This window comes from Diorhabda carinulata, chromosome 8, assembly GCF_026250575.1.
Source record: "Diorhabda carinulata isolate Delta chromosome 8, icDioCari1.1, whole genome shotgun sequence".
Taxonomy (NCBI): Eukaryota; Metazoa; Arthropoda; class Insecta; order Coleoptera; family Chrysomelidae; genus Diorhabda; species Diorhabda carinulata.
This window is the reverse complement of record NC_079467.1, coordinates 7,018,573-7,031,283: the sequence shown is the minus strand read 5'-3', so window position 1 is coordinate 7,031,283 and position 12,711 is coordinate 7,018,573. Positions and strand designations below refer to the sequence as shown.

Sequence of the window (12,711 nt, the reverse complement as noted above, 5' to 3'; positions counted from 1 at the left end):
TGAAATTCCCTAATATGTAGTTTTAATTATTACGTGGTAAATTGCCTATTTTGTTTTTAGTTTCAAAAGTATTGGAGATGTGACATAGTCGATTAATATAGATTATTTGATGGATTTATTTCATTATGTTTGTAACTGTTTCTCTTTGGATTTCTAACACTAAGCTAGGATTTCTGAAACCGTTGGCGATATTCATACTGAATACAGTGTTTACACCACCACTACACCAAAACTTGCAATTACACTATCTGACACGCGTTTCGATAACCAAGTTATCGTTTTCAGAGACTGAAGGTAAACTGAAATGATGACTTGGCTTACCTGTTTTATACTAAACTTTCCAAACCCAAAATGAAAAATATGGAAAATTTGCCGTGATACCTTCCAATCCTCTTTATAAAAAACGATTGGAACGAATATTTAGCAGAGTGGGTTTTAAATTGATTTAAAAATCCAACAATACATTAAAAGAGTTGTTCGGCAATCCTAAGGATAAACTACCAAATTAGGAAAAGATTGGTATATTGGGCAGACTAAGAGATCCGTCATTGTTCGATTTAAAGGACACATACGAGGATGTATTGATATCTAGTTAGCCTATACCAGTTCCACGTATAAACAAAATATTGCGTTACCATAGCAACGAACAATAACTTATTAAAAGTGTCAGTGTAAAGTTTGACCTCAATAAATTAAAAGAAAAAAGATGTCCACCGAAATTGTGACAATCGCAAAATTGGAGTATCGAGCGATCATCAGGTATCTGTATTTAAAAGGGTTAAGAGGTAAGCAGATTTACGAAGATACGCTTAATAGCATTGGTGATCAATGTCCTTCGAATGCGACCGTGAAAAATTGGACTGCAAGCTTCAAAAGAGGCAAATTTTCCATTAAAGATGATGACCGATCGGGAAGGCCCCTGGATACAAATCTCATGTTGCCATAAAAAAATTCGGAATTTAGGGTTTGGGGATTACTAGAACACCCCACTTATTCACCAAATTTGGCTCCGTCCTACTATCATCTTTTTCCTCAACTGAAAAAAAGTTTGAAAGGTAGTGAATTTTCTTCCAGCGAGGAAATAATAGAAGCTGTGGAGGTCTGGTTTGCAGAGCAAAAAGAAACAATTTTGTTGAGAGGTCTAGAGACGTTGCAGGTTCGCTGTAATAAATTTTTCCAATTAAGAACAGAATATGTTGAGTAATAAAAAAATTTGACATTGAAATTTTGTTTGGTCTATAGTAGGCTAAGAATTTTTCAATATATCCTCGTAGCTCATTTGAAATATGGACGGACCGGAAAATCAGATATTGCCGATCACGCTTCTAGAGACAATCATGACATAAATATTAATAATGTCAAATTGTTAAGAAATGTATCCAATAATAAATTATTGGATGCATTTGAATGCATTGAAATTGCTAGATGGAAGAGTAGCTCAAATAGGGACAAAGGGCCAATCCCTTACAGACCCTCTATAATTTAGTAGTCAAGGAATGAATATGAAGATTCCCGTCAAGGAATTTTTTCCCGCTGGAATTTATTTTCGCATAAGATTTTTTATTGGTGGGAAAATCAGTATAAAACAGGTAAGTCAAGTAATTAGATTTATGTTTACTTTCAGACTCTGAAGACGATAACTTGGTTATCAAAACGCGCATCAGACAGTGTAATTATGAGTGTTGATGTTCTCTTTTTTTTCAGCAATGACGATATTTTTTGTGAATATATTGAAAAATTTAACGGGAAAACTACCAAATGCAAGCAATGTCAAAAAAATGTTAAAACGGCTGGCAATTCCTTACGACATATCGATATGCCGCAAAGTATCGATATAACACTACGATATATTATATCTAGAAAAATATCGTTATTTTTTTTTTGGTATGAGCTTCCCTAGACGGAACGTGTTGAGGACATTTCAACGATAGGTTAGATGCGCACGCAGTGTGGGGGGATCCCAAGGTTTAAATTCTTGCATCCGTTTACAATTTATTAGTATAAGTCAAATATCTGCAAAATCTTATCTGTAAAAGCAGGGTCAATTGCTGTAGAATGAGGAATATCGAAATATGTGACACAAATTAAATAGGTTCATTCGTAGCATAATAATAGCCTTTCTTTCTATTCATCTGAGTAGAATTCAAGAAAATTTCGTGGATGCCTCAGAAATTGAAAAATCACGTGTTCCTAGGAAAATAGCAAACTCTAACGATAATGCATTAGAGTCGTCAAATGGATACACCAGAAATATACAAATCATTAGTTTGATCATTGACTCAAAAATAGATAATCGTTCATTAGGCTCATCAGTGGTTGTCGCAACTGACATCAAATTTTCGGCTATCAGAAGAGTGTAATATATACGCAGATGAAATATACGATAAGCCGTAGTTTACATAATGAGTAACCCAAAACCGAACTACACAATCTGCTCTGATTTACTAAACGTCATAAAATCAACGATAGTACTAAACGTAAACTTTGTTTCTTCGCATGTTTTAATCGACGGCAATTAGTTAGCTGTTACATCTGTCCATGAAGAAATAGAAACATCTTAAAATACATATTAACAGTGAAATTGACAAAATTATCTAGAAATTATCGAAACTAAGACTCGGTCATACTCCAATTACCCCTGGTTATAGAATATCCAAAGAAAAGCCCCCAGAATGTAAAAAAGGAGAAAAAAGTATGAAATTTCAATGAAGTGAACAATAATCTACAAAAAATACGAACAACAACACACTAGAAGATGTTAAACTCTATAATAATGTGTAGTGATTAAATGACATAGTGTGTAATTTATATTAGGATAACGTAAGGTTATCAAAGAATAGTTGGGCATGTTCACATATATGGGATTCTAAGATTGAACCTATTTTGCTCTTTTTATGAAGCAGATTTGATTTTTAAAAATTATATTCGGAGTAAACCTCTTTTGTGTTTTATCCTAATGGTCATTCACGCCATTCAAAATATTTATGATTCCGATTATACTGCCGTGTTTATTTGATAGAGTGGAAAACTATACCAAACATTAACATACACTAATAGTCTAGGGTAGAAGTCTTTAAAAATGATAAAATATGAGAAATATAGTAGGATGAAACCTACTGAAAAAATTATTTAAAAGCTCTACAACTTTTGTTTTCAAATCTCAATTTATATGAAAAATAGAAATAACAAAGTTTTTGGTTTATTTATTTTACCTTTCACAAACAATTTTTTGTACGAAACTTGGTAAGAACCCCAAACTCACTTTAGTTTATTTGATTTAGAATACTTATTAGTTAAGTACCCTTAACTTTCAATCGAAAGTTCTTCTGTCAAAATATCAGCTTATTTAAGAAGTCGGTGATTTTTTCGTTCGTCGAAATCTTTACTTTCTGATGGCGTAAAAAAATTTTTTCTACGACAGTGCGTTTTAACCCACTTTCCCGCACGCATTTTAGTTTTGAAAGTGTCACTTTCCCGCACTAGTGCGGGAAAGTAAAATTATGCACATTTTGACCATATTAGATAGTTTTTCACTTCTGAGATTATAACTATTGTTACTACAGGTAAATAAATATTCACGAAATAGTCCATCAAACAAAATTTAAACCTTTTCTAGCTTTTTGTAGCATTTTTAATTTTTTGAAAATATAAAATAATACAGATATTTTTTATATAACCATGTAATTGTTACTAAAACGTCAAAGTTGTTCAAAACGTCTTGGAAGTGACCAAATAAGTGCAATCTTCTTCTAAATTAAACCACATTAAACCGAATCCGATACAATAATATTAATTCATCATCAACCGAGGAAGAACTTCCCGAAGCCATTTTGAAGGCTGCAAATGAAACTAATTCCTGCCAACTGACTTAAAACCGTTGCCGTCACCGTCATCGTCATCTTTATGCGACCTGCAACCGATGCCATCCATCCTCATCGACGTCATCTACCCTCCAGTTGAAACCAAGTAACTCCACTGGATCGGCAATTCTTACTAGTCTACAGATTGCAATGAATTGTGTTTTCAATATTAATATTTATAATAATTAGTAGTTTTTAGTTACAGTTTTTTATATTGTTATGTTTGTTGGAATAAAATAATTTTTGAAAAATGGGTTGGTATACTTTTTTTGTATATACGGTCGTAGAAAAAATAATGTTCCTAACACATGCGTAAAGTGTCTTTCCCGCACTTGACCGCTTGCCCGAACTCCGCTCCGCGTCGTTCGGGACAACTGCAGTCGCGTGCGGGAAAGTATCACTTTCCGCACTTGTTAGGAAAATAACTATTACCATCACCATGGTATATTTTCTCAGAAATAACAAAAAAACTTACATCTTAAAATTTTATTCAATCATTATTTACAATTTTCAGATATTTATTGAAATTTTGCATTAAACGAGAAACGTAATATTCTCTATTACATTCATAAACATAATTAATTGAAGTGTGAAATTCCCTTTCATTTTTTATCTTCTTTTTCAATGGGTTTCATCCTACTATTTATTTTTTAGCTTAAAAAATTATCGACTCTGGTCTATGAAGATAAAAGGTAGCGATAGAAGGATCGTAAGACCGGCTGACATTGAAATGGCATGGTCGAACATTCTCCTTTTCCCTATTAAAAAGTATATGCTTACATTTTCGCTTGCTCGAGACGGTATCTTGATAATTGCGACCTTCTATGATGTCGAACATTGATCTCTCCTCAACACGTAGTGACTGAAGTCGCATAATTCTTAAATTATCAAAAATATTATCTTTCCGAGGATCCAACAAATACATGTTTATCTATGCCATCATTTGTTTGAAATCACTTTCCACCAAACCATTTTTTGAATTTATGAACTGAAAGTAATCGGACGGAACCTTATCAGGTATGGAAGTTGAGGCAGTAAATTGTAGTTTACTAGACTGGCCACTAGATTCATGTTGAAATTACGTGGCTTTCTTAATTTTTAAAAGGACAGGAGTAGTAACAACGTGTTTATTAAATGAATTATTGCAATTTGTTGCAAAAAAGTGGGTTTTGAATAATATGTAGATCACGTGAAAGTGAAAAATGAACATTTGGTTTAGTTGACAATATTATGTGACTCAAAGTGAAAGGCCACTTACCTGCTTGATATAATTGTGGAAGAAGGAGAGTTATTTTCTTTCTTACGGAGCTATAATTTCCATATTCATGAATCTGTTCTTTTACTGTGGTAAAAAAATTATGTTTATATTTTGAAGCTATAAAAGTTCTGTTTTGTTCAAGAGAAATTGAGAAAATTTTCCATTTTGCCATATCTCTATTATCTACAGACCGAATTCAATTTTACAAAGAAAATATGTCAGAAATAGATTACCTTCTTGATATATTTAATCTATAACTCGAATAAACCTAACAACAAATTCCTGTGAGTAGTAAGGGATAGATGTCAAATGATTTCCAAAGGGAAATTGAATATGGTCTGATGAAATGATGATGATGTCGTTAATAAATTGTGCTTTGGGGACCCAAAATCTGAACTTTTTTTGGGTCATAAAGGTTTGAGTAGTCCAAGGATGAGTATTGCATAGTCGGTTAGGTTCTAACATAGCTCTTTGGCAATTTCAAAGGAAATGTACTCCGTACACTCAGAATTATTGTCATTAACCACACCTAGCCGATAAAGGGAAACGAGCTTGGTTTGTATCGATTAGATAATTTCATTGTGAAAAGGGAATCCAAATATAAAGTGTACGTATCACGTAAAAACCTTACAATTTACTTATATGAGGAAAATAAATAATATATAAATTAATTTTTGGGGCCATAAAAGTTTGTATGGTCCAAGAATGGGTATTGCAGAGTCGATTAGGTTGGGTTCTAGCATAGAAATTTTACAATTCCAAAGGGAATGTATTCTGTAAATTCTTCAGAATTATTGTCATCAACCACACCTAGCCTATAGAGGCAAATGATCTTGGTTTGGATCGGTTAGATAATTTCATTGTGAAAAGGGAATCCAAATATAAAGTGTACGTATCACGTAAAAACCTTACAATTTACTTATATAAGAAATGCAATCTCCCACTCCACTCAGAATGTTTTTTGGGTACCATCAACCATAAAATTTAAATTGAAATATTTCAATCAGTCAATATTTCCCGAAATTTTTTTTGGGTGCCATTAACCATGAAATAATTCAATCATTATTTCTATCAAGCGTAAATTTTAATATTGAATTATGAAATCTATGAATTTAATGTTTTTACAAGAAATTACACAATTTAAAACTGCCGAAAGTCAAAGCTGGGAATATATAAAAGTTAGTACACTTTAGTGTTTAATTTTGTCACATTCCTAATATTAAAACTTCTTGAGCTCTTGGGTTGATTTTTATTTGGATTTTATTTTATCTTGAAGTTTCGATTCTTACTAGAAATATTATAATTAGAATGCTCAAAAAATTTTGAAAAATGTGATATACATTGGATAAAATATGAAATAGAATTTTTGTTAAAATTTGAAGGTTTTTTATGTTTTGCTTATCATTAACTGATGATTTATTTTGTTTTATGAAGATCATTTCTTTGATTCTTGAGTTTTTATAATTTTTATCTTGAGTTAATATTTTTGGGTTTTTAAAATCAATTATGGCTTAGGAGAATGATGTTCGGTTTATAACAGTTTTTTAATAAGAAATATACAAAACAAAAAGCGACCAAAAAAATTTTGTTCAAAATAAGAAACTCTAGTACTAATACCCAAAATTAATTTTATATATATATATATATATATATATATATATATATATATATATATATATATATAGGATAATGAAGACATTACTCACTCATAACTATTATATGTCTTGGATGTCTTGAAATCCACTTTTATGTCTTTAGAACAGGTATATATGTATATATTATAGAATATACATAAATGTATCGAAACCTTATGTATACTTTATGTTGAAACGATGTATATTCCCGAAATATTATAATCTCTACTCACATGTCAAGTATATACTATGTATATTCATGCATGAGTATCAGTATTCAAGGAATATTTTTTGTATATAACGAGATTTTACACAGATGATTATACATACATGATCATACCTGTTAGATATATGAAACTTACAATATATTCTTCGCATATTGGGAAGACTATATGTATATACATGTTATATTCTGAGTTATCAGGTATGATATTAATAATAGTGATGATTTGTTAGGTATTTAACATAATTTAGGATTTTAAAAGATTTAATTTAGTTATATGAACGAATATGGTATCATGAAATAATCCTAAAATACTCACAAAACAGAAATGCATTTTTAGCCTTGAAAAAGAACATAGCGATCAACTTAAACATGCACTTAAACATTTATTCACTACTAAAACTAAACACTCACTGAACATTAAATTTAAAAATTGTATGTAGAATAATAAACAGTATCACGCAAACCACCATATACTGATATGAACGATGTAACGTTTTTTGAAAATAATAATCGCTAAAGTATACTATTCGTTTTCCGAGGAAGTATAAAACTTTGTTGTTACGAATATAGATAAAATCGTTTGGTACGGTAAAAAAATCTCTTGGTCTTAGTATTTTATACCAGGATTTATATCAAGTATCAAAAACATGCGTAAATACATTTAATTTTGGAATTAATTCATTCTCAACTCAAATAAAATAAGGTTTTTTTTTCAATTGGTTTTGTCACTGGTTGGAATGTTTTTCTTAGAAAGCATTATTTGTCGTAACATATATTTAATGATAGTATATACAACTGGCTCTCAGATTCTTATCGAAAGTAAAAATATATTTATTATTGAAAAATGAAATGAGAAGAAATTCGAATTAATTGTGTATAAAAAAATATAACATATATGGGCCTGTGAAATGAAAACAGTAACTTTAGGCTAAAATATCTATTACAGATGAGATGCATCTAGAAATGATTGGGATGAATCCTGGTGCCTGATTTTACTTCTGATGCTTGATATCACCGTCGCCTACCAGAAATCCAGGTAATCCTGTGACCGTGCAACGAGTATAAGAAAATTAAGCCCCGCTTCATAAATAAAATCAAATTGAAGTAGTGAATAGACAAATTTATTTATTCCAAATATTGTGTATATACTTCAATGACCTAGGACTATTCCCACATACATTTTATCAGAACTACCATTTCCAGATAGCTTCTTCACCTATTAAATAGCTTGACCTAGTGTTCGTAATATTTCATTTGTTATATTTTATTTTTGTACCATCAAAACTTTTGGATTTAAACATGTTCCGCCCTTGAAATTCTTCATAATTGTGAGATCCTGCTAAGAATGAAGCTGGGATAATAAAGCCCGAATTGCCGATATAGCTAGCTACACTCGCCAAATAAAATCGAGCTCTTACATAGCTTTATAGATGTATATAGTTGGGTATAGTATATATAGTATAGTTGGGTGTAAAATTGGTTTTGGAAAGTGCTTTTAGTAAAATGGTTCGTAGCTGATAACAAACACCAATAAAACTTGTTTCTTGAAACTCGGTAAAACACCAATATAGAAAAATGTCATACCTGTACCTGTTCACTAAGATAATTTACTGTCCATAGTATAATTCTTCCAATATCAATTGCAGATTATAAAAACTCTTGCCGACAATTTTGTTTGATCTACCATAGGCGTGGATACTTTATTTTATAAATTTATTATTTAAATAAATACTTTTAAAAATTTGAATATCTTATGCGAGAAAGTATTTGTTGGAAGGCAATCGAATCATCATAAATTGGAAGGCATTATACGCCGTTATTTAGACAGACTCTTAATTGTAGTCCCACTTGAAACTTGGAAAAAATCATTATTATATCTTGTTAACTTGCTACAACTGAATATTAAAGTAAAAAACGTAAATAGGCATGTAACATGTACCTGCCTGTAAGGGAGTTTGATTTAAACAGAGTACCAGACGTGAACTGAGTCCTTTTTGTAACTCATTCGTTATTTTCTCTGGAAAACGAAATTTTAAAGTAAAAACCATGAAGGCAAATAAATTCTTAGCAAATAAAATAAAACATTTCAATTCAAGCTCTTGGCGGTCTGCTGCTAGAATTTTCTTTACGAGCTCTACAACCTCTTTACACAGTGCTGGAGACTGATTACATTTTCGTAATTCTAATTTTACGTTTGCCAATATTAACTCTATAAGGTTAAATATACAATAGTAAGAAGATAGTCTGAGAAGAGTATGACCCTGTTCTTTGCACAGCTTGTCAATATAATAAATTTTCTCTAATTTCAGAGCTTTAATAATAACAGTAAACAATTCTTTATTTGTTTAGCCTTCTTAACGATCGCTGCGAGGAATAGAAATATTTTTTTCAGACATAAATGCTTAAATTTGAGCTTTGTTACGACTTCTATTTGGTATCTTACCGCGAGTGGTAGGATGAGTTGTCCATAACGATTCCTGACTGGTAGCATGTTAGATTAAAGCTGTGCATTTAATACTTTCAAATAATTCTGCTGTCATATCTTCACGATAATAAGTTGCACAGTTTTCAATTTTTTTAGCAGATATTAATGAAGCATTAGGCACGAAACCGTCTTTGCTTCCAGCGTGTACTATTGTAATGCGTTTCCCTTTAGAACATGGCCCATTCAAACAGCAATTTTTACTATTGTCAACTCAACCGAAATTTACCACATCGTAACTGTCACACCATGTTTCATCTACCTGTTCTCCTTGTATAATCTATAAATTGTATAAAATCTTGAGTAGCTTTGTTAACTGATTTCTGTTTATCTCTACATGTTTTACGGTTCTGTGAATGATTCACAGCAACCCCTTTCGTGACTACTCGACAAATAGAAAATTTATTTACTCTAGTTAATCCAGCAATTCTTATTATGATTGCAATATCAGATTGCTGAATATTTTTCTTTTTTAAGCATTCGAATATATTTAGAATAATTTGCTGTGTTTGTTTATATAAATCTTTATTATTAAATTCATACCTATGTATATTCTCACTATACTCTGCAATTTCATTGTCTTCATTCGCCCTTGATCTAAAGAACGCCATATTTCTATTTATTTAAAGAAATTTATGAATTAAATGAATCTCACCAAGCCACGCCACTGCTTATCGCAGTAATATTTCGAGAAATTGTGTAAATACGCCTTCCGATAGCTTCGGTTAATAGAAATGTATTTATGTTTTCATTGGTAAACAGTGGAGATGATGAGACCAAGTTGGCTGACGGTTCGTTAGATGTTTACCGAATTTTATACGGGTAATAAACATTATTTTTCATTTCTTAATTTGGTATGAGTGCCGTGCGTATTTATAAAATATTGATTGTTTCTCGCATAACTGTTTTCTGCAATTGATATTGGAGAAGAGTTATAACTGCGTACAATTGGTTCGACCTTTTCGAGAAGGTCATAAAAATATTGGAAAGGTAATGAAAATAATTAGAAAGTGAAGAAATTACTCAAGAAAGGTCAACTGTTTGTATAACAACTGATTAAACTGCAGATTTACGGCGGATGATACTAAATTTCTTGAACTTTCTATATGATAAAACCCTAGAACAGAACGATTTTATGTTCATCAGCATCCTCGCAATCGATAATTTTGGAACAGAAATTTCACGAATCAAAATTAATGCTCTTTGCATTTTTCTAACTTTCATTCAAGGAATCATTCACAAAGAATTTCGACATGGAGGAACAACAATTAATGCTACAGTATACATTTGAATTTTGAAACATTACATGAAGCCTCTCGTTGTATTCTATAAAGTGTTGGTTTTCTGTTCTCGTCGCCCTCAGACAGACAAATATCGTTAAACAATTTCAGGTAGATTAGGGGGTGGTGCAACGTTAACATCCATCATACTTTTCAGATTTCGATCCGATTCACTGTTTGAAAGAAAAAATATTTGGCAATATTCCTATCGTGCTACGAAATATAATAATGTTAAATTCAATCCCAAAAGAATTCTTGACATCGATCAAATTCTCCAACAGGACCCGGAAAATTCAAGCAAATATGAAAAATTATGGTCACGGTCCGTTTACAACCGGAAATGCATTTTCCTGTTAAACTTTTTAGGAAAGACAATAAATAATGAGTTACATTCCGAACTCCATCTGTTCCGAAATCATGTTTCTTCGTGGAAAAACGCTAAACAAATGCTGAAAAGCTGAAAAAACTATAACTAATTGGTTTCACGATCAGGTAGCAAAGCTGTATAATCATAGAATCGAAGCGCTGTTCTGGTGCGACTTGATTTAAATATCATCCTTGATATTGTCCTTCCTAGTATGTTATTTTGAATGGTGTTGCGGGGTTCTAAGAGTTTTTCAAAATGCCAACGTTTCGATCATTCATTTGATCTATATTAAGGCTTCAGCATTCGAATTACCTCTGTGGCATATGTATTGTCGATAGATTTGGAAAAATCAGGTGAAGATGTCATTCTTGATTTTATTGTCCTTCCTAGTATATAATTGCGGTGGGTGCTGCGGGTTGAGAGCTCAAAATAAAACTGTCTAAGAATTTCTTAAAATGTCAACGTTTCGATCTTTTCAAATCTATCGACAACATATATGGCACAGAGGAACCTCGAATGTTGAAGCCTTGATAAAGATCAATTAAAGGATCGAAACGTTGGCATTTTAAAATGCTTTTGCTCAGTTTTATTTTTAGTCCTCAACCGGCAACACAATTCGAAATATTTAAATGTTAATGACTAATATGCTGAGCAAGCAAAAAGTTTCGTATTTTGATCCTTAATACAATTTTCGTTCATAACTCCTACTCCATCGCGTTTCTTATCTAAAAAAAAAACGTTTGGGAAAATCAATTTTTGTCACATAATTGATTTGTTCCCATCAAAATACTTTTTTTTTCAATGTTATTTTACTTATCTGGAGGTGGTCGACCTATACGTAAATTACGATAAAGTGTTTAAGGACCGGAAATAATTAGATGAATTTGGTTATCATACAACTTAATTAAGATACGTATCAAACATGAGAAGAAAAAAATGATGTAATTTCTGATGTTTTTTTAAATGATAGGAAACGTATTAGTAATAGTAATAGAGTATTGAGTCAAAGCATAATTACAATTTCAATAACTACAAATCAGAAGATTCAGACAATACTGAAAAAAGAAAACGATGAGGGTGATAGTGAATTAGTAATGGAGACACTTGGCGATCTTTGGATCCAATTCAACTTGAAACTTATTAGTTAGTGCTAGAAAACGTAATTCATCGATGTCCCAAAAAGAGGAAGTTTCTAATTTGGAATAAATTCAGTGGTTCAAATACATCTTTGAAAAATGATGATAAGAATACAAAAGTAGCAGAAAGTGCAAAACGAGTAATCGAATAACGAAATTTAATCATTTCAATAGAGAGAAAACTCATGATGTCAAGTGGCAATTTTATGATAAATTAAACGCGTTTTTACATCACAATATTACTAATAACTTTTAGGTAAGCGGGTCTACACTGGTTTCTTATTCTTGATATTTACTCCTCAAAATTGGCTAATTTGCTTTCAAAAACTTTGTCTCCCAAGTGCCCCCATTAAAAACGTCTGAAGTATATCTACTAGCATGGATGTACTCCCGAAAAAACTATGGATATGAGAGAAGCATCATTTTAATTAAACCATATATCTCTACGTTCAGTGTCATGTACGTAGT

The 12,711-nt window shown here is 31.4% G+C and overlaps 1 protein-coding gene across 8 annotated transcripts in view; it reads right to left on the bottom strand.

Annotated features, from left to right (window-relative positions):
- The window catches only part of LOC130896921 (synaptotagmin 1-like), a 103,370-nt gene that overhangs the window by 77,089 nt on the left and 13,570 nt on the right, over positions 1 to 12,711 (bottom strand). For 2 of the 8 annotated variants that reach the window (XM_057805313.1, XM_057805316.1), the window contains exon 1: positions 7,295 to 7,507. The exons of the other annotated variants lie outside the window; for them this stretch is intronic. The gene's annotated coding sequence lies outside the window, so the exon portion shown is untranslated. Of the gene's footprint in view, positions 1 to 7,294; positions 7,508 to 12,711 lie in introns of those variants that run through there. 8 annotated transcript variants of the gene reach the window in all.